Genomic DNA, 21347 nt, shown 5'->3' on the forward strand with positions numbered 1-21347 from the left:
GCCAACCTAGCAGTTCGAAAGCATGTCAAAGTGCAAGTAGTTAAATAGGTACCGCTCCGGCGGGAAGGTAAATGGCATTTCCGTGCGCTGCTCTGGTTCGCCAGAAGCGGCTTAGTCATGCTGGCCACATGACCCGGAAGCTGTACGCCGGCTCCCTCGGCCAGTAAAGCGAGATGAGCGCCGCAACCCCAGAGTCGTCTGCGACTGGACCTAATGGTCAGGGATCCCTTTACCTTTACCACTTGATTACAGCAGTCTGTTTAATCGCTGTATAGAATGCTCATCAGCTACAATAGAAGTAGAATCAGTTAGCAGCTATCTCAGCGAATGCCTTCCCTGAGCCTCTCCCTGTTGTTACAGCAGGGATGGGGGACCTTTGTGCTGCCAAAGGCCACATTTGTTTGAGGGTTAAGTGTTGGGGGCTGCATGCTGACAGCATATAGGGGCTGGAGCTCCTGGTGGATGGAGTCTATGCAAAAACTTAGGGTATCCTTTTCTCTATCTTGGTGCCAACCCCCTTTCCCTCATTTCCTCTCTCCCTGCCACGTACAATCAGAGTTGGAAGGGACAACGAGGGTCATTCAGTCCAACCCCCTGAAATGCAGGAATCTTTTTGACCAATATGGACAATCTGAGATTAAGAGTCTCAAGCTCTACTGACTGAGCTATATGTCTCTCTCTCTCTCTCTCTCTCTCTCTCTCTCTCTCTCTCTCTCTCTCTCTCTCTCTCTCCATGCCAGCCCCCTTTTCCTTATTTTCTCTCTCCTTGCCCCCTGCACAAAGATAGGCTGCCGGTTCCCCACTCTTGCCTTATAGACACGCATCCCATTAACAGGTCTGTGTTGCAGGCATGGCACACATCACCTTCCCTGCATCAGGACTAGCTCTGCCACTCTGTATGGAAATTGGGTCAGATCAAAGGGCTACCACACTGAGGACTGAGCATGCCCAGTGGTCTTGGAAGGCAGGCTGATGGTTGGAGGGGGTAGGAATGGAAAACTGGGGGGGGGGGGAGAGAGAGAGAGAGAGAGAGAGAGAGAGAGAGAGAGAGAGAGAGAGAAGGAATGGTGTATTGTGGAAGAGGGCAGAGTTCCAGCTAGCCAACCAGAGTTCACCATTTTGTTTGAAGTCCCACTTGTATATTTCTCTATTTCATTCCATCTTAGACAAAGCTAGGAAACTCTTGCTCCTAAGCAGGGGGTGCCAGTACCAATGCATTAATATTTGGCATGCCTTAGATCTGAGCTCTGGCATTCAAAACAGGTTCCAAAGCTGAGCCCTGCCTTATTAAACCTTGCCTCTGGGGCTGGATTATGGAGACCTCTTTACGAGAGCGAGAGGAGCAAGGCTGTAAAATACCGCCTGCTAAATATTTTAGTTTATTATTATTTAAAATGCAAATACCATGCCCAGGAGTCCTCAGTTTTATCCTCAGAACACACAAATATATATTGCACATGCATTTGCTTGGCATAATTTATTCTGCTGCCAAGATGGAAAATTAAAATCTGTTTTATCATACAAATGTAGATTCAAAGATCAAAGAAGCTAACGAAGAAAGAACAGAAATAAATAAAATCTACTATTCTCTGCCAGAAGAGCAATCTTTAACATGGTTATTCTCTTTTCCCTCTTATTTCCTATTAATATAACACAGCAGAGCCCATATATTTTATATATTACACACACAGTTATTCCTCCTGCAATGAGGATTGTTATAACGGTCCTTTGGGGTTCTCAGGACAACAGATCCTGCGCCAAATACCCCAGATTCTCAAACTTCCAGAGTGAATAGCAGAATATGTCTGAACACAGATGCAGATCTTGTTCACCCAGGAGCTAGGGAGATGACTTTATAGCAGGCAGTCCCCACAGGGCACGACAATGGACTCGTCTGATCACGCTGGGAGCAGAATCAATTATGAACAGTCAGGAGGTGGCTTTGAATGGTCTAATAAAGCACCAATTCTCATGTGTGAAGTGTGCCTCCCTAGGGAGATGTGGGCAGTTGCTAAATCTCTCTGATCCCTGCCACAATGCACATCCAAGATCATTTAACTCAGATTAAAGGTAAAGGTAAAGGTACCCCTGCCCGTACGGGCCAGTCTTGACAGACTCTAGGGTTGTGCGCCCATCTCACTTAAGAGGCCAGGGGCCAGCGCTGTCCGGAGACACTTCCGGGTCACGTGGCCAGCGTGACAAAGCTGCATCTGGCAAGCCAGCGCAGCACACGGAAACGCCGTTTACCTTCCCGCCAGAGCGGTCCCTATTTATCTACTTGCACTTGGAGGTGCTTTCGAACTGCTAGGTTAGCAGGCGCTGGGACCGAGCAACAGGAGCGCACCCCGCCGCGGGGATTCAAACCGCCGACCTTTCGATCGGCAAGCCCTAGGCGCTGAGGCTTTTACCCACAGCGCCACCCGCGTCCCTAACTCAGATTAGTCCCCTTTTAACATAGATTATCCACCTCGCCACCTTCACCAACAGGGACTTTCCCAAGCCTTTTTAATCGAACCCACTTTAGCGACTGACCACGGAGAGAGGACCCACTGTGCCTGGCAGGTTGTCCAGATTAATTTAGTGTGGAGTATGACTTTGTGCTTGAGGTATGGCTCTGTCCTCTGACTGACCCAGCAGAAGTGTCTGTTGAGCCCCTCTTCTCTTTCTAAGTCAGCATCACTGATAAAAGAGGCAAAGCTGGGCTCCGAACCTCTGGAAAAACGAGAGCTGCAGCAGAGAAAGCAGCCAAAAGCTGAGAAACTCAGAGAAGGGTAGAGCGGGCAGGAGAAAGTAAGGAGTTTTAAGGTGTGTACCTGGCAGCAGAAAACAAACTGTTTGCAATGCGATGCATTATTCATTGCAAGCAGCTCTGTGAGTAAAAATGGGCCAAGGCAGGAGCTGGAGCTGCCTGTCTGGTGGGGGGGGGGGGAGGCTGCAGCAACAGCCTCCTGGCAGAAGTGTTGCTGCAGCTTAAAGGGAGGAAGAGGGCCAAGGCTGCTGTGAGGTTGGGGCCGGCACTGGTGGGAATGGCGGATCGGCTCCATCACTGCCCTGACCCTGCCACCACCTTACTCCTCCCCGGTAAGCGACAATGATGCTTCTGCAGGGAGGGTGCTTCTGAGGCTCTGTTCCGCCAGGTGACCCACTCCAGGGGCAAGTGTTTTCTAAGGAAATATGTATTTGAGCTTATATGCCTCTCGCCTCTGAAACTTGTTCGTCAATCATGGTGGATGATTATTATTGTTTATTAAATTTCATCCAAGGATCACAGGGGAGTTTACAATATAAAAACACAACAATATGTGCCGTAAAGGTAAAGGGACCCCTGACCATTAGGTCCAGTCGTGGCCGACTCTGGGGTTGCGGCGCTCATCTCGCTTTATTGGCCGAGGGAGCCGGCATACAGCTTCCGGGTCATGTGGCCAGCATGACTAAGCCGCTTCTGGCGAACCAGAGCAGTGCACGGAAACGCCGTTTATCTTCCCACCGGAGCGGTACCTATTTATCTACTTGCACTTCATGCTTTCAAACTGCTAGGTTGGCAGGAGCAGGGACCGAGCAATGGGAGCTCACCCCGTCGCGGGGATTTGAACCGCCGACCTTCTGATCGGCAAGCCCTAGGCTCTGTGGTTTAACCCACAGCGCCACCCGCGTCCCTAATATGTACCATAGCAACAAGCAAAAACAATAAACTCCCCTATAAATCCTCCCAAGGCCTGGGAATGTTTTTGCCGGGCACCTAAAGATATGCAACAAAGGTGCCAGGCAAGCATCCCTGGGGAGAGCATTCCTCAGCTGGGGAGTCACCGCAGAAAAGGCCCGTTCTCATTTGCTGCCCTCCGGACCTCTCGCAGAGGAGGCACACATAGAAGGGCAACAGATGATGGATGGGGAGGAAAGGAGGGGCTGTCAAAGAAGCAGCTAAATAACTGCCAGCAAATAAATCTGACAGTTGTGGTTTGCAGTTTAAAGTTGGAGGGGGTGGGATAAGACTTTTGGGAGATCTGAATTGTTTCCCAACCCTCTTCTCCATTTTGAGGATATTTGCCTTTTTAAATCCCTGTTCTCAGCAACCATTCTCCCCACGCAATTTCACAGCACTCCCCGTGGTTCCATTCCTGCCTGTTCCAGAAAACAGAAGGTTTTGCTTCAGTCAGTCCCTGCAGGGTGAACATAGAGCAAACCAATCTGAGTAGGGGGGGGGGGGGTTTAAACAATGTGATTTAGGAGATCAATAGGAAGTTCCAGCTCTCTGAAAACAAAACAAAAAATATTGAGAGAAAACGGTGATGGCCACATCCAGAAGCTGGCTATCTTATAAAATACGTTTATTTGGAGCAATCACTGGTTTGCTTGCTAATACAGCCCTGATTCGTAGTTACAATGAGTGAATTTTCAGCTGCTCTCAAATAGATAATTACCTACTGGTTAAAAAAAAAATTTCAACTGAAAGCAAGGAGCCACGGCAGGCTTATAAAGCTATATCCTGTGGAACATATCACAAAGCATGCAAAAACTCTAGGGCAAGTAAGGTGGAGAGAAAAACTATCCCATTGCATGAGTTTTTGATGAGTCACTTGGAGTCTTTAAGCACTGAGTCCGCAAACTTCTAGCACAAAGAGAGGATTCAGGCTATGGAGATTAAGTGTGACCTTGCGTCTATTAATAGGACCTATTTTTCTTGTTAGTTCTCGGTAATTAAAAAGCAACATGGCTATGAAGATTGGCTCCCTGTTTTCACGCCTGAGAGCATATGACTCGCCTCCTCGGATCATGCCCAAGGCCTATCTGGTCCAACACCAGCCACTGCCATGTGCTCCGGGAAGCTCAAAACCAGAGCATGACAAAGGAGGTCCTTTGCCACGAGAGAAACCCAGAAGGGATTCTTCCTTTCTCCTCCTAGCAACAGAGACTTGGGGGTCAATGAAACCAATTGGCAGTAGATTCAGGAAAGACAAAAGAAAGGACTTCTTCACAATGCATTACAGACCACAAGATGAGGCGATGGTCACTGCCTTAGATGACTTTAAAGTACGGTAGTTGTGGGGAACACCTGCCCCCCCCACTCGATCTTGCTAAAATACAATTCCCATCAGGCCCTGTAAGCACGGCCAATAAGCAGGGATGATGGGAGTTGTAGTTCAGCAGTATCTGGAGGGTGCAAGGTTCCCCACACCTACTTTAAAGGGAGATTAAAAAAGGTAAAGGGACCCCTGACCGTTAGGTCCAGTTGCAGATGACTCTGGGGTTGCGGCGCTCATCTCGCTTTATTGGCCGAGGGAGCTGGCGTACAGCTTCCGGGTCATGTGGCCAGCATGACTAACCCTCTTCTGGTGAACCAGAGCAGCGCACAGAAACGCCGTTTACCTTCCCACTGGAGTGGTACCTATTTATCTACTTGCACTTTGAAGTGCTTTCGAACTGCTAGGTTGGCAGGAGCAGGGACCGAGCAACAGGAGCTCACCCCGTCACGGGGATTCGAACCGCCAACCTTCCGATCGGCAAGCCCTAGGCTCTATGGTTTAGACCACAGTGCCAGTATTAACACCCCTTTGCTTGCCCAAAAGAGTTCAGATGTGTGTCCTCCAAGCAAAGTCCCCCTCCCTCAAGGATCCACTATGCTCACCTGGGCCACAGGGAGAAGGTAGCAGTGACAGTGGTCCCCCCTCTTCAGCAGAGTGGCATTTCTCACCAAGGAAGGGCACCAGGGATGGAGGCCACTGATTGGCAGAAACTGACGCCAACAGCATATTATCTTTTTAATGAAATAAATAACAAATCCCTGCCAAAGGGGCTGAGACTTATGGCCTCAGTAGGAAACATCACTCTGTTGAGGAGCTGCAGCAATTCCACCACCTCCCCCTTCCTGTGCACCAGATAACTTAAGTGTGGTTGCCTTATATGGGGTCAGGTCATTTGTCCATCCAGCTTGGTATTGCCTGCACTGACTGGCAACAGCTCTCCAGGGCTTCAGGCTGGGGTCTTTTCCAGGAACCTGGTACCTTATGCATGCAAAACAGATGCTCTCCTGCTGAGCTATGGCCCTTCTCCAAGGAAGAGGAGGCAGTGGTAGGTGCAGAAGATGCAGACTGCATGGGCCTTGCTTGCATAGCTGTCAACTTACAGATTTGAAAATAAGGGACCAGCAACCTCGAAAATAAGGGATCAGCAGCCCAAATAAGGGATTTTGCTATTGTAAAGAGTTGCATACATTGGTAGGATTGACAGATGCTGTCAATCCAGCATGAGGCAGTTGCAGCGTGGCGGCGGCTACTGAAGCGCTGCCCTTCTGCATCCCTCCCCATCCCCTCCTCTTCCTCCTCCCTCAGGCTGTCTCCTCAGCTGCCACCACCGCTGCTGCCTCCGGGCTCGCGGGCAGCATGGGCAGGAGTCTCCCTCCCCCCTCTCTCTCGGGCGGGGAAGGGGCGATGGAACTCCTCGCGCCAGGACGACGGCGCCAGCGCACTCTCTATCACGTGGCAGAGGACCCCGAGCCACTGCTTCCCTCCCGAGCAGGGCAAGCATGAAACCCAGGAAATTTAAGGGACATCATCAATAAGGGAGAGCAGCGGGACACGGCGCTGGGATAAGGGAGTTTCCCGCTAAATAAGGGACGGTTGACAGCTATGCTTGTTAGCAGCAGACACTTCTTACGCACCCCTGAAGTAAACATGCTCACAAATAAATAAATACTCTCAAACAGGCGGAGTTAAAGCAAGCACCTGCCTCTGCTCAGCTCACAATTCCTAACACAAAATTTGCCCTTTATTTTTGCTTTTTTAAGCACAATGAGCTACCAGTTGTTTTCAGCAAGCTTTCCCTCACCTCCTTGTGCCAATGTATGTGGAATACACACACACTTGAAAAAAACCACCTCTCCAGGGATAAAGCTCTTTATCTGCAGTGTGCAAGAAGTGGACGGTTTACTTCTCCACTTATTTGTATGGTGCTTTTAAAATTCAATCAGGGAAGAACTGCTTGAGCTAATTTTTAAAAAGACACTTCATCATCCTACCATATTCCAAAGTGATGTATTTATTACTGGATGGTAAGTATACGGCAGAACATTTTAAAGGGAAAGCTGCTGGTACTTCTAGAAGTTTCTTGCAGTCGGCGTGCAATTTGTGACAGTGGGGGTAAATTGGGTGCAAGAAATGCCTGTCTTATTTTAACTACTATGCCTCATTTGAATTACCCCAATGTTTGATGAAGTGCAATATAAAAATGATGTTTAAACAGTCATTTGTTGTGACTGATTAAAATGAAGAATAAATCACATATATCAGATATGTGCATATGCACACTGCACAGATTCTACATCCATTCAGATCTGTGAAGCTGTTAACACACCCAAGTGTGATGGTGTCCCTAGAACAGGGATGGGGAAACTGTGGCCCTCTGGGTTGTTGTCAGACTACAAGTCCCATCAGCCCCAGACAGCCAGCATTGCTAATGGTCAGGGATGATGGGACTTGTAGTCCCAACAACATCTGGTGCTCTACAAGGATTGCTACAAAGGCAATTGTTCCCTGGAGGCATAGAAACATAACAAATATATATATATCCTGATAAGTGGTATCAGTCAGGCTCGTTGTTAAGCCAATGTCTATCTTCAAAAGTGTAACTGAAGATGCAATGCAATGCACACATAACTGAGGAGTACATCCCATTGAACAAAAGTGTAACTTACATGTCAGTAAACATGAATAGAACAACATTGGAAGGCTGCAATCCTAAACACATTTACCTGGGAGTAAGCACCACTGAACAGAATGAGACTTACTTCTGAACACATTGGATTGTGTTGTGAAACTCTTCTGATTTGGTTTTTTTTTTAAAAAAAACCTAAAAACAAAACCCAAAACTTTCACCCTTGACTCGTGAGGCCATTAGCTAAGCCTTCTGAAACACAGAGCTTCTGTCTCTAAAATGGGCAGTGTGGTTTGTCCTTATGACAATGTACTTGGGTAACACCTCTTCAGATCCCGATACGGAAAGTACAGAATGAGACCTCCGGTGAAGCAGAGCACACACCCACCCAACCTGGCCAAGAAACCGCTTCCATTCTCAAAGTGTTCCTACCATCAAAACGTTTCTCTTAATGCTCAACCAGAGAGCATGAACATGCTCCTCGTTGAGAAGACAAGAGGCCCACCAAGTCTTGCGTCCTGTTGGCCACAGTAGGCAACCAGATGTTTACAAGAAGTCCCCTAAACAGTCGAAGGCAACAGGCAAAGAATAACCAGGATCTGGCAGCTGTCATAGGCAATAGCTATTCATGGGTCTGGCACGTTTATGAATGGCATGAGGAAAACTTTCCAACACTCTTCTAAGAGCCTGCACACTTAGGCACCAAAGTCCATCAAAATTCACTATTTATTGTGGGGAGAAGGGTTTTATTTTGTCTTTTCCAAAGGGCTGTCGCATAGATGATGAAACAACCCCACTACAATTGCTTCAGATGGTAGAGCCAGGACCAATGGGCTCAAATTACGGGAGGTAGATCATTTAGACTAATTCTTAGGAAGAGCAAGGCCCCCTTTTCTTTTTAAGCAGAGGTTAGATGGCCTCCTAGCAGGGGTGCTGTTCCAGTGGATTTCTTGCATTGGCTGGGGTGTGTGTGTGTGTGTGTGTGTGTGTGTGTGGACCAGATGGCTGTTGTGGTCCCTTCCATTTCCAATTTCCTACCAATCAATTCCACTAAAGGGCCCTGTGTTCTAGATAAATAGAAAATCCTTGGAAGTATCAAATAGACTTAGGGGTAGAATAAGAATAAATGTTAGTAAGTATTATGGATCAGAATAATAATACGAGAAGAGGTTTGTAAATGAAAGGAGTGATTATTATTAGAAATATGAATTTGGAAAACTGTTATAAAAGTGATATAATGAAAGTCAGTAAGAGGGGATCTGAGGAAGTCACCTATTAATGTGAAGTTGGGTATTAGAAGAAATAATCTTTTGGTATGTGTTTAGTTATTAGTTGTGCTTTCTTTGTTGAGTGTTTTTATGTTTTTATGTTTTTATGTGTTTGTGTGATGTTCCAAATGCTGAAAATTAATAATTTTTTTGGAAAAAAATAAAAATAAAGGGCCCTGTGTTCTACCATTGTGGGAGAGAGTAAAACTTCTTTCCATCCACTTTCTAAACACCATGCATATTTTTAAAACATATCTCAGGTGTGGTTCCACCCCATCATCTCTCCCCGCCCCACTAAAAATCACAAGGAAAGTTCTCCAATCCCCTGATCATTTGGACCCTCCCCCCTTAAGCACTATGCCCTCCCTTCTGAGAAGCAGCAAGCAGACATTTGCACAGTATTCCAGATGCAGCCACACCATCGGTTTACATAAAGGCATTAGGAGAGCAGCTGTTTTATTTTCAATCCCTTTCCTAATAATCCCTCGCATGGGATTTCTTCACAGCGGCTGCACACTGGTCTCACTGAGCCACTTGGCATAAGCTCATGAGCTCTTCCCAGACAGTCCCTGAATATGCAAAGTTAGGATTGATATTTTTATTTTTTGTCCCTATGTGCAACATTTCCCGCTTGCCCTTAGCTCCATTTGCCGTTTTGCAGTACTGGGTCTTCATGGTGCCCTTTTCCCTATGCTTCCCTGGGAGCTCGAGTTCAGCAACCTCTTGGTTCCCCATCCCTGTGCTAAAGCAATAGCCTGTATATATATACGATCAGTATAAAGTAAGCAGCACATAAGCAGCACACAAAACCCTAGAAAACCATTCTACTTTCTAAATCTTATATTAATAATCCAAAAATTGAGAGAGCTATGTACAAGATCTACTACAGAAGCCACAAACACAAAACTCATTCAAATGGGAGAATTTCCTGAAGAAAGAAATTAAATATTATAGCTTAGTCTAAGAAGAAATGTAACATATGGACTTGAATGTTTATAAATATATCAAAACCGTGAGAGAGAATTTACTGAAGAAGCCCGAGTCTCTACATGGGCGAAACAGGTGACAAACACCGGCACCCTGTCTAACTCTTGTGCATAACATCACCGACACTTCATTTGATCAGACTTATCCTCGTTGATATCTAACCCTTGAGCGTAACATCGCCGACACTCTGTTTGATCCAACTTACCTTTGTTGATATCTACAGGAGCCTGGCTAAAGGAACTTTAAAGACTGAATCTTCCTTTTGGACACAATTTGAATGAGTTTTCTGTTTGTGGCTTCTGTAGCAGATCTTGTACATAGCTCTCTCATTTTTTGGATTATTAATATAAGATTTAGAATGCAGAATGGTTTTCTAGTGTTTTGTGTGCCGCTTATATGCTGCTTACTTTATACTGGTCTATTACGAGAATTGGCAGCGTAGGTTCATTTCTTCAGTACTTGTATATATATATGATGGCTAGGGCTGTTACAGACATCCGAATAAAATTGTCCTGACAGCCCAATATAGGCAAGACTGTTAGCTTTGACACCCTTGCACACAGATAAAGTAAACAGCCCACAGCAGATGTCCAATGTGTGTGGATTTTCCAATGTGACCTAAAGCATTCCTGACACCTTCCTTCCCCACACAGAATGACCTGGATCTGGGAACAGGCCTAGCAGCAAAATGTTTTCTTCTCCACTTGCCATGATGTTGTCCCTATGCTTCCCTACCTCAATGCTGCCAGCTGAATACAGTCTTACAAATATAGTGGTACCTTGGGTTACATATGCTTCAGGTTACATACACTTCAGGTTACAGACTCCTCTAACCCAGAAATAGTACCTCGGGTTAAGAACTTTGCTTAAGGATGAGAACAGAAATCGTGCTCCGGTGGTGCAGCAGTAGTGGGAGGCCTAGTTCTATGCCATAGAAGGAAGCTCCATTCTCTATGGCTCATGCTGAAACACAGGTTATTCATCCCTTCGCAGGCAAGTGTTGTCCCCCCTCTCTCCACAAAAAGAAGCCTTCTACCAAGTGAATTGGTGAAGTTCTAGAGTCACCCAGCCCTCCACCTCTGCTAACACTCTGCATTTCTATACTCAGAATTTTAAAAAAGAGTTTTCCTTCCTCCATGGCTAGCACAGAAACCAAGTGGCCTCTCCCACCTGTGCTCCTGCTCACCTGCATAGAATTCCTGGTCACCTATGGTGACCAAGCGAAACCTGGGTCTCCAGTTGTTTTTGGACCACAACTCCCCCCATCCCTGGCTAGCAGGACCAGTGGTCAGGGATTATGGAAACTGCAGTCCAAAAACAGCTAGAGACCCAAGTTTGGGAAACACTGCCCTAAATGCTCTCAAGGCTTCGTGCTGGGTGCCTTCGTTTCACCCTGTCTTCCCTTCCGCCAGTTGGGTTTCAGCAGCAGAAAGAAGAGAACGAGCCCAGGCTTCTAGGGCTTTCAGCTCCCTTGGCTTCAGCTGTGATTTGAACCTTGTTTGCTGTGGTCACGGGGTTTAGAAGACTTAGGGAAGAGACATCGAGCATGTGACTCAACTCCCTCAAGACAAGAACCTTTTAAGGCAAGCTGGCACTTTTCCGGGACGTTTGAAAAGGAAGGCGTTGCTCCCTTCGGCATATTAGCAACCCACCACAGCCTTGAGCCAGAAGGGACAAAGGGTCAGATCTATAAATAAGGACATTTCTGCAGAATTCTGAGTCGGCGGCGAAACAGGTAGCTCCCAGCTCCAAATATCAATATGAACATGGCACCAATTCCCTCCTGACTCCTTCCTTGGTTTCATCTACCCAGTATGCTCCTCTGCCCTGCGGAAGCTGGAGACAGAGGGCTCATCCACACTTCTGCTTGTCCTGTACTTGCTGGGTGGGGAGGGGCCACTACGTTAACCTCCTGGCAGGTGGAGCACTTCCAGGCAGGGAAAGGAGGTTTTTTTTGTTGTTTAGTCGTTTAGTCGTGTCCGACTCTTCGGGACCCCATGGACCAGAGCATGCCAGGCACTTCTGTCTTCCACTGCCTCCTGCAGTTTGGTCAAACTCATGCTGGTAGCTTCGAGAACACTATCCAGCCATCTCATCCTCTGTCGTCCCCTTCTCCTTGTGCCCTCCATCTTTCCCAACATCAGGGTCTTTTCCAGGGTCTTTTCTTACCTTCTTATGAGGTGGCCAAAGTATTGGAGCCTCAGCTTCAGCATCTGTCCTTCCAGTGAGCATTCAGGGCTGATTTCCTTCAGAATGGATAGGTTTGATCTTCTTGCAGTCCATGGGATTCTCAAGACCCTCCAGCACCAGAATTTAAAAGCATCCATTCTTCGGCGATCAGCCTTCTTTATGGTCCAGCTCTCACTTCCATACATCACTACTGGGAAAACCATAGCTTTAACTATACAGAACTTTGTTGGCAAGGTGATGTTTCTGCTTTTTAAGATATTGTCTAGGTTTGTCATTGCTTTTCTCCCAAGAAGCAGGCGTCTTTTAATTTTGTGACCTGCTGTCACCATCTGCAGTGATCATGGAGCCCAAGAAAGTAAAATCTCTCACTGCCTCCATTTCTTCCCCTTCTATTTGCCAGGAGGTGATGGGACCAGTGGCCATGATCTTCGTTTTTTTGATGTTGAGCTTCAAACCATATTTTGCGCTCTCCTCTTTTACCCTCATCAAAAGGTTCTTTAATTCCTCCTCACTTTCTGCCATCAAGGTTGTGTCATCTGCATATCTGAGGTTGTTGATATTTCTTCCGGCAATCTTAATTCCGGCTAGGGATTCATCCAGCCCAGCCTTTCGCATGATGAATTCTGCATGCACCCTCGGGAGTGCCAGGCTGCCTCTGCCAATGTGTCTGCACCACACCTGTCTCCGTACCATCTCTCCCTCTCTCTCCCTGCAAGCAACGGCAATCCACCTGCTGGGAAACCAGTGTGGCAGCTCTGCCATACCAGCAAGCCACGCCTGCCACGCACCTCGACTTGTGAGAGTGGGTGCCATTGGCTGCTCTGCAGAATGTCTCAGGCCGGCCTTGTCTATATGCTCCATCACCACCGGATCACAGTTGTTGCTCTATTTAGCTTGAAGCAGACAGCTATTATTAGATCCAATTTTGAAGAATTGCAATCAGACTGAGCTGGGGATGGTTTCTGGGCTCAGGCAGAAGCCTGCTTGGCCCAGCTCAGTCGAAACCAAAGCAGCCCGGCCCAGATTAACGTGTCAACAGAATAAACAGCGGCCCTGGCTCGGGAGCCAGGCATGTGCTCCGAATTATGCCGTCCCCCAAAAGCAATCATTTCATTAACACAGCTGCAATAAAAAGAGAAACAAAAAGGCTCCCTAGCTCAGCATGCAGCATGGACAGCAAGAACGGGGCTAAGGCATTACAGTGGCTCCTTTTCTGCAGAGAAGGCGAGGGTCAGGCTTAAGTGCCACTGCCTAGTGACAGATTCAGGTCCCTACAGAGAGACAAGGAACCTATGTCTCTCTATAGATATTGACAGACTCCAACTCCCATCATGCCTGACCATTGGCCATGCTGGCTGGGGCTGGTAGGAGCTGGAAGGCAGCAGGCGCTCGCTCTGCTCCTGGTTTAAAGGATCAACTTATCCCATTAAAACACAGCTCTGGTTTCAACCTGGGAACTCCAGGGCCAAGGAGGATGGATGTCACTGATCTAGGGAGCAGAGAGAGTGGTGATCTCTTTCTAAATGGACAGAGGTCAAGCTAGCACAATCTGATGCTGGAGAAGACATGTGACAGCTGTGAAGAAGAGGAAATTCTGGCATGTGCCTCTCTACCACCCTGTGGCACTGTGTTATTGGCCAAAATCCACTCTCATATAGGAGAGTACCCCCCCTCCCCCTGGCTTAAGCCTGTCTGCAATTCCTGGCTTTTTATTTCAGATGTGTAGAGGCAGGATGTTCTGGGGTTGAGCAAAGGGTCTTTCTTTCAAAACTAGCCCCGGCCCTGTATATTTTAACAGCAATGTGACGCAACTGAAGTCTTCCGTGGCCTGGAAGAAAAATGACGGAAGAAACTTCACCACCTACATCTACATGGTTCAAACTGTTGTCCAAGGTGCAGGAACAGACCCTTAATAAAAAAAGAGCTAGCAGTCTGATCTCTCACTTGTATTAAGCCTAGACTCCCCATGCCATGCCTCTTTCCCCAAGAACCTTCACTTTATTTACTTCAAGGCTGTGATCCTGCCATAAAACAAAGGGTTTGGCTTGGTGCAGCCGTGAGATTCCTGAAATTCCCAGCTTTCCATTGTTTTCATTTGCATCTTACCCTGTCTGCCTTTCAGGATCTCAAAAAGGCGTGTGCGTGTGATACTGCACAGGCGCACCCCCACACCCCACGAGACAGAACTTGCGAGCTTGCCAGCCCAGCATGTGGTTCCTATTCATACATAAGATCAGTGAATCCTAGCCTACCAGGCTTTGGTTGTCTGCTTTCTCCCGGAAAGGAAGAAATGTGGAAGAAATGAGCAGAATTGGGAAGGCGGACTTCCTGTCCCAACTGCATCCCTCTTCCCCCTCCGGAGAGTAATCTCACTTAATGCGCAAGCTGGTTCAGGGCTGGGACAGAAGCAGCGTTGCCAGGATGCAAGGAGCAAGGAACGGATGCTCTGCCTCTGCAGTTGCTCTGCACCAAATGTGTGTGATGTCTGGTGCCCATTTCAACCCGCAACACCCCCCCCCCCCAGGGATCCCAACTTCCCTTCTTTCTTTTTAAACGAGTTTGTAATCTTTGTGGCTGTGAAGATAAGCTTGCAAATACAAAGGGAGTTCAGTCATCAGTATTCATCCCAAGTCGTTGTTCCTCCTTGGACGTGAGCGTGCAGATATGAATTAAGCAGAACCCCAGTATGCACACATTGGTACAACTTACTCAGCTGATTTGCCAACAAAGGTTCGTATAGTTAAAGCTATGGTTTTCCCAGTAGTGATGTATGGAAGTGAGAGCTGGACCATAAAGGAGGCTGATCGCCAAAGAATTGATGCCTTTGAATTATGGTGCTGGAGGAGACTCTTGAGAGTCCCATGAACTGCAAGAAGATCAAACCTATCCATTCTGAAGGAAATCAGCCCTGAGTGCTCACTGGAAGGACAGATCCTGAAGCTGAGGCTCCAATACTTTGGCCACCTCATGAGAAGAGAAGACTCCCTGGGAAAGACCCTGATGTTGGGAAAGATGGAGGGCACAAGGAGAAGGGGATGACAGAGGACGAGATGGTTGGACAGTGTTCTCGAAGCTACAAACATGAGTTTGACCAAACTGCGGGAGGCAGTGGAAGACAGGAGTGCCTGGGGTCACGAAGAGTCGGACATGACTAAACAACTAAACAACAACAACTCAGCTGATACAATTTGGTGTTTTGGGGTAGAGAACTTGGGACTGTTTCGCTGAAGAGACTACAGCCCGGAGTACAGTGAACGCTTACAATCAACTATTTCCGTACCCATTTTAGTACACAAAGCTCCTCCACAGATCTAATCTTTTTACATCTGCATAATCATACTGGCGAAGCTGTTCGCTGCTCCTCCTCTGTGACAGACAGAAATCAAGATAACATGGAGCACCAAAGGTTGCCGGTTTTGTTCAGTGCCTGGGACGCGGGTGGCGCGGGTGGCGCTGTTGGTTAAACCACAGAGCCTAGGACTTGCCGATCAGAAGGTCGGCTGTTCGAATCCCCATGACGGGGTGAGCTCCTGTTGCTCCTCAGTCCCTGCTCCTGCCAACCTAGCAGTTTGAAAGCACGTCAAAGTGCAAGTAGATAAATAGGTACTGCTCCGGCGGGAAGGTAAACGGCGTTTCCGAGCGCTGCTCTGGTTCGCCAGAAGTGGCTTAGTCATGCTGGCCACATGACCCGGAAGCTGTATGTTGGCTCCCTCGGCCAGTAAAGCGAGATGAGCACCGCAACCCCAGAGTCGGACACGACTGGACCTAATGGTCAGGGGTCCCTTTACCTTTACCTATGCCATGAAACTGGTTTGCTGTCAAGCGCAGGCTTGAACTTTACCTGGCTGAAGTCTCACTGGGGGTTAGAACCGTTTCATTGGCCTATGCCCCTAACAGCAACCTGAGACACTGAAAATTAAGCGTGGAGAGATTTCCAAGCATAGAAACAGAAGTGACAGGGAAAGCTTCAGCTGCGTAATTTCTGTATGGCGGGTTGCTGTTAAAGGCACTTAAGAAGGTTGCAAACCTGTTGACCCAATCCTGCTAAACATTGCTGTGATTAAATCCCTCTGAAGGCAGACTGATTTAAGTTAGCTGAGCTATCTTTGTTCCTCTGGATTCAATCAATGGGTCTTCAATCAATCCTCAGTACTCAAGCCCACTTTGTTCAATTCTTACTCCCAGTAAGAATTCACAGGACCACAGCCTTACACACAACTTAAGCTGGATTGGACCCCCTATCTGCCTGGCCATACTGGTTCCTATGTGACCATTTTGGTTTCTGTTTGGCTCTTCTTCCTTCTCAGTACTGCAGATACTTCTATGATTAATCACAAGTGGAGAGAGGACTGTAGTGGTCAGATCCTGCTTTGCAGGCTTCCCATAGGCATCTGCTTGGCCATCGCAAGAACAAGAGACTGGACTAGACTGGCCGGATCCTGGCAAGGCTCCGCTTATGTTCATACTGCTAGACAATAGAGAAGGCTGCCTCAGAAAGTGATGGCCTCTTTCTCTCCTTAAAGGTTTTTAATTGAAGCTAGATGACCACCTAGGAGGGATGCTGTGACCGTAGATATTCCGGATTGTCAGGAGGTTCAGCTAGACAACCTTTGAGGTTCCTTCCAAATTGATGAGTCTATATGAAGGCCTGTGTTTCACAGCAACCATAAACCCCAAAGCTTCTTTCCTACAGAGTGAAGGAGTCAAGTCTTTCAGGGAAAACGGGTTGACACACAGAATCAATAAATGTGTTGCCTCTGGGACCCTCTGTAATCTCCCAAAGAAGGGTTTGCCAATACCTAGCAGAGAGGCACCAAGTCTATGAATGTTATCTATACAGCAGCACCATCCATGTATATCGTGGTTCACAGAGGAGGGGGCTCCTCCCTAAAGGGGCTTGCAATCCAGAAACAAAACAAGAGGAGGGAAATCGAAGCTGGGGTAAACCGTCAAAAATGCAAGTATTGAAATGATTTGAAAGAACAGAAGAAGAGCGCTGCAGGATCAGGCCAGTAAGGAGCCCATCTAGTCCAGCATCCTTTTCTCACTGTTGCCCACCAGAGGGCTATGGGAAAAACATGAGCAGGACTAACAGTACTCTCCCAATTTGTGATTCCCTGCAAACATAGCCATTGTGACTAGCAGCAATTGATAGACGCATCCCCCCACCCATTTGCCTAATCCTCTTTTAAAGTCATCTAAGTTAGGTCACTGCCTCCATAGTTCGACCATGCATTGCATGAAAGAGGACTTCCTTTGGTCTGCCCCGACTCTTCCTGCATTCAGCTTCCTGCATTTAGGCTTTGCCGCAGGGCATAGGGACTAGCGGGGATGTGCTTGCTTTATAGAAGATTCTGCTGCTTTTCATTTTGTTTAAAGCCAGGCTCAGTCTAAAGCACACACCAGCTGAGCCAAGTGGGTGAATAAGACCTGCACAACTTGAATGCAGCACCTGGGCTCCCCTGGGATGGAGCCTGAGGGAAAGGTCTTGAACAAGAGCCCCCGGTGAGAACATGGCTTTGGAATCCTGCCTGGGATTGTTATGACAACACCACCAGCCAGAAGACACACATGGTGAGCACGCAGGCAGCACTGAGTGCTCTGTGTTGTTGTAAGTTACACCCTTCTCTGGTGAGTCACCTAGATGCACTTCTCATAATCCCTACCCCTTCCTCTCAGCCCAAATCCTGAGCAAAAGCAACAGGGTCTTGCTCAGGAGAGGGGAGGGAAGCCCAAAAATATAGTTCTGAGGTCATTGGTGGCAAGATCCCAGCAGCTTTGAGTAATTATTCCTATAATTTCTATGTCTCAAGACAACAGCATCTGTGCCAAGCATTTGCTAGACCTTGAGAATATGTCCAGCAACAGGCTGATGGAGCCCTACAGAGTTCAGACACACCTTACAAGATGGGAAAATAACAGCAAAAGCTCACATTAAATAGGTGTTTGTGTGTGTGTTTAAGTCAGTTTTAAAGAGTGGATTTGATGGGCTCTGAAGTCCTCTTGGGGATCAGGAATTGGTTAAGAGTAGGACTAAATGGACAGTTGTCTGAATGGAGAGAACGGAAGTCCCCAAGAATTGGTATCGGGACCTGGGATGAAAAGGTACTTATTTTAATCTTAGCATCAGAAACAAAGGAACCTGCTTTATATCAGAGCAAGCTATTTGTCCACCTAGCTTCATGGACTTACAGAATTGCAGAGCTGGAAGAAACCCATGGGCAAAATGGATTTCCTACGCCAGTTGCGGAGCCGCAATGTCACCACAAACAACTGAGATTAGGAAACAGAGCATATTTTCTCTTATTCTGACTGGCAGCAGCTTCCCAGGGTGTTGGGCAGAGAGAGGTCTTTCCCATCACCTATGGCCTGATCCGCTTTAGCTGAGGATGCCAAGGATACAGCCTAGGACCTTCTACATGTAAAACTCAGCTAGGAGCCCTTCCCATATAATCTAGGGCTGTATGCTGTATAAAGCCACCTGCAGCAGAGGTGAACTAGAATTGCACACAATGTCAAAAATCAATCATTTAAAAAAGTTTTTTCCCCAATGTTTGCTTTTAAAAAATATTTTTAAAGAATTTAAAAGTATTGAGATTTATGTATTTTTGAAGCATCCAGAGACAATAAATTCTTTGAGGAATCTGCTTCCCAAGGGAGCTTGCTGAGCTCACCCGCGGGTGGTGTTCAGGAGTTCGGCAAAACAACAACAACAATCTTGTTTACACATGCATTTCTGGCCCCCAGCTGATTCCAGTTGGTTGTTTCATGTGGTGCTAATACTCTTGTTTTCCCCTAGTTTTTGTTTTGTGTGTTTTCATCATTTTTTGGTCTGAGCCATTGGGGAAGGCGGATGAGGGGAGAGAAGAATGTGGAGCAACGTGAGGTAATGCATGCAAATCAAACCATATAGTGACTAAATTTCTAAAAGGGGCTTTAATCCTCTAATCTGGCAACCTATGCCATTTTGTCCAAAATATTCTGGCAGCGCCAGCCCTATCATTAGGCGGCTGCTTCAGGCAACAGAATACCCAGGGCTGGGGAAGGGACAGCAACTTGCCCTGAGCCCCCTAAGCTAGCCTGTTTCCATCAGGGGCCGTGAAGGGTGCTGTTACGTCACCAGTGGTGAAGGAAGATCCGATTGCCAATTGCACTTGTCCTTCACTTCACACGGCAAAATCTGGGGGCTAGCCGGCTGCCATCAATTGCATGGCAATCAGAGGTGCTTTTTCTGTGCATGCTCAAAGGCATGGCTCAACATATTCTAGGCCTAGCTCCTGCCATACAGAACTTATCCTGGGCTAATCCTTCACCTGTTTCTAGGCTAAAAGGCAGAATATGAGGTCACATTCATACCACATGTTTAAAGCACTCTTAAACCACTTTAGCAGGCCTGGCTCGCCCCCAAGAATCCTGGGAACTTTGGTTTCTTAAGGGTGAGCTAGAATTGAAATACTTTATTGTCTGGAGGTTCTAGCAGGGGAGCGCAGCTATCGTATACCCTTGACCGAAGAACGGTACACTCCTTCTATCTGGGATGGTCGTCCTCTTCCACCGAGCGCGCAGCTTTGGGAGGGACGCACATGGAGCGGTGAGGGAGGAAGGGGACACCCGCCTAGCCAGCCAGATCAGCCAAATCAACCCTGGCGATCAATGGGGTGACAGATGTCGCAGCCAGATCGCCCTCACATCCTTTACTTTAAAACCAAAAAATTCCTTCCAGTAGCACCTTAAAGACCAACTAAGTTAGTTCTTGGTATGAGCTTTCGTGTGCGTATCTGAAGAAGTGTGCATGCACACGAAAGCTCATACCAAGAACTAACTTAGTTGGTCTTTAAGGTGCTACTGGAAGGAATTTTTTTGTTTTGACTATGGCAGACCAACACGGCTACCTATCTGTATCCTTTACTTTTGTCACTTGTACAACTTGTATACAGTGAGATTACACAAGCACCCCCCACTCAGCTCTCTTAGTCTTAATTCCCCTTGTTTACTGACACACACACATCAAACCCGAAAGTCAGTTGCCCAGTTGTTATCTTTTCATTCAGCAGCCTAACAGCCCACGGATAGAAGCTGTTCTTTACCCTGTTGGAGCGACTAATTCCCAGCACCCTAAACAAACTACAGTTCCCGGGATTCTCAATGACTGTTAATCAAGCTTTAAATGTATGGTGTGGATGTGACCTAAAGTCTGAAATACATTTTCTTTAAAAGAAACCAGCTTGGCAATTTTCACATACTGCTTCCTTCTCTGCTCAAGATCAACAGAGTGCCAGCCTGCTGAACTGGAGTCCAGTGACAGATAGGACGCTTTATTTTATTTAATGTGTACATTTATTTTCCACCTTTCTTCTATCGCAGAACTCAAAAGTTGCCTACGGGGAGCTTCCAGATGGTCTCCCATCCAGGCACCAATGAGGAGGCCTGCGCTTGCTTAGCATTAGCAAGGCATTTGCCTCTTGTGCCCTCAGACCATGTCCTTATCTGACACCATTTCATTATATAGACATCATTTCTTTGGGTTTGAATGGCGACATGGCTGGTTAAGTGGTTGCAAACAGTAATTACCCTCACATGTAATGCAGATTGAACATCAGCCTGAGAGGGTTGGTTATGTCTGGGGCCTGTCTACATTTATGGGCTTGTCAATTTCTAAATGAATGTTAATTTCGCTTGGTTGAGTCATGCATTGTGCCTGTTTGCAGAACGTGTTCCTTCGTTGCCTTTTAAAATCACCTTGCAAAATATAGACTCTGCACACTCCCAGATGCAGGCATGCATGTGTTTACAGATACCTAGCAGAGAGGCGCTGAGTCTATGAATTTTATTTATACAGCACCCACAACACACACCCAGAAGAACATCTTCACAGTTTCTTCTTGCCTGTTAAGCTCCTGGCTTTTAAGGTAAAAGGTAAAGGTAAAGGGACCCCTGACCATTAGGTCCAGTCGCGGACGACTCAGGGGTTGCGGCGCTCATCTCGCTTTATTGGCCGAGGGAGCCAGCGTACAGCTTCCGGGTCATGTGGCCAGCATGACTAAGCCGCTTCTGGCGAACCAGAGCAGTGCACGGAAACGCCGTTTACCGTCCCGCCGGAGTGGTACCTATTTATCTACTTGCACTTTGACGTGCTTTTGAACTGCTAGGTTGGCAGAAGCAGGGACCGAGCAATGGGAGCTCACCCGGTCGCGTGGATTCGAACTGCCGACCTTCTGATTGGCAAGCCCTAGGCTCTGTGGTTTAACCCAC

At 47.3% G+C, this 21347-nt stretch overlaps 1 protein-coding gene and 1 long non-coding RNA gene across 8 annotated transcripts in view; one reads left to right on the top strand and one right to left on the bottom strand.

Moving 5' to 3' along the window:
- The window catches only part of LOC114586183 (uncharacterized), a 98585-nt gene that overhangs the window by 44702 nt on the left and 32536 nt on the right, over nt 1-21347 (top strand). The window lies entirely within an intron of this gene.
- The window catches only part of ZNF385A (zinc finger protein 385A), a 199603-nt gene that overhangs the window by 17177 nt on the left and 161079 nt on the right, over nt 1-21347 (bottom strand). The gene's annotated exons all lie outside the window — the stretch shown is intronic.

The sequence above is a fragment of the Podarcis muralis genome, chromosome 2 (genome assembly GCF_964188315.1).
Source record: "Podarcis muralis chromosome 2, rPodMur119.hap1.1, whole genome shotgun sequence".
Lineage (NCBI taxonomy): Eukaryota > Metazoa > Chordata > Lepidosauria > Squamata > Lacertidae > Podarcis > Podarcis muralis.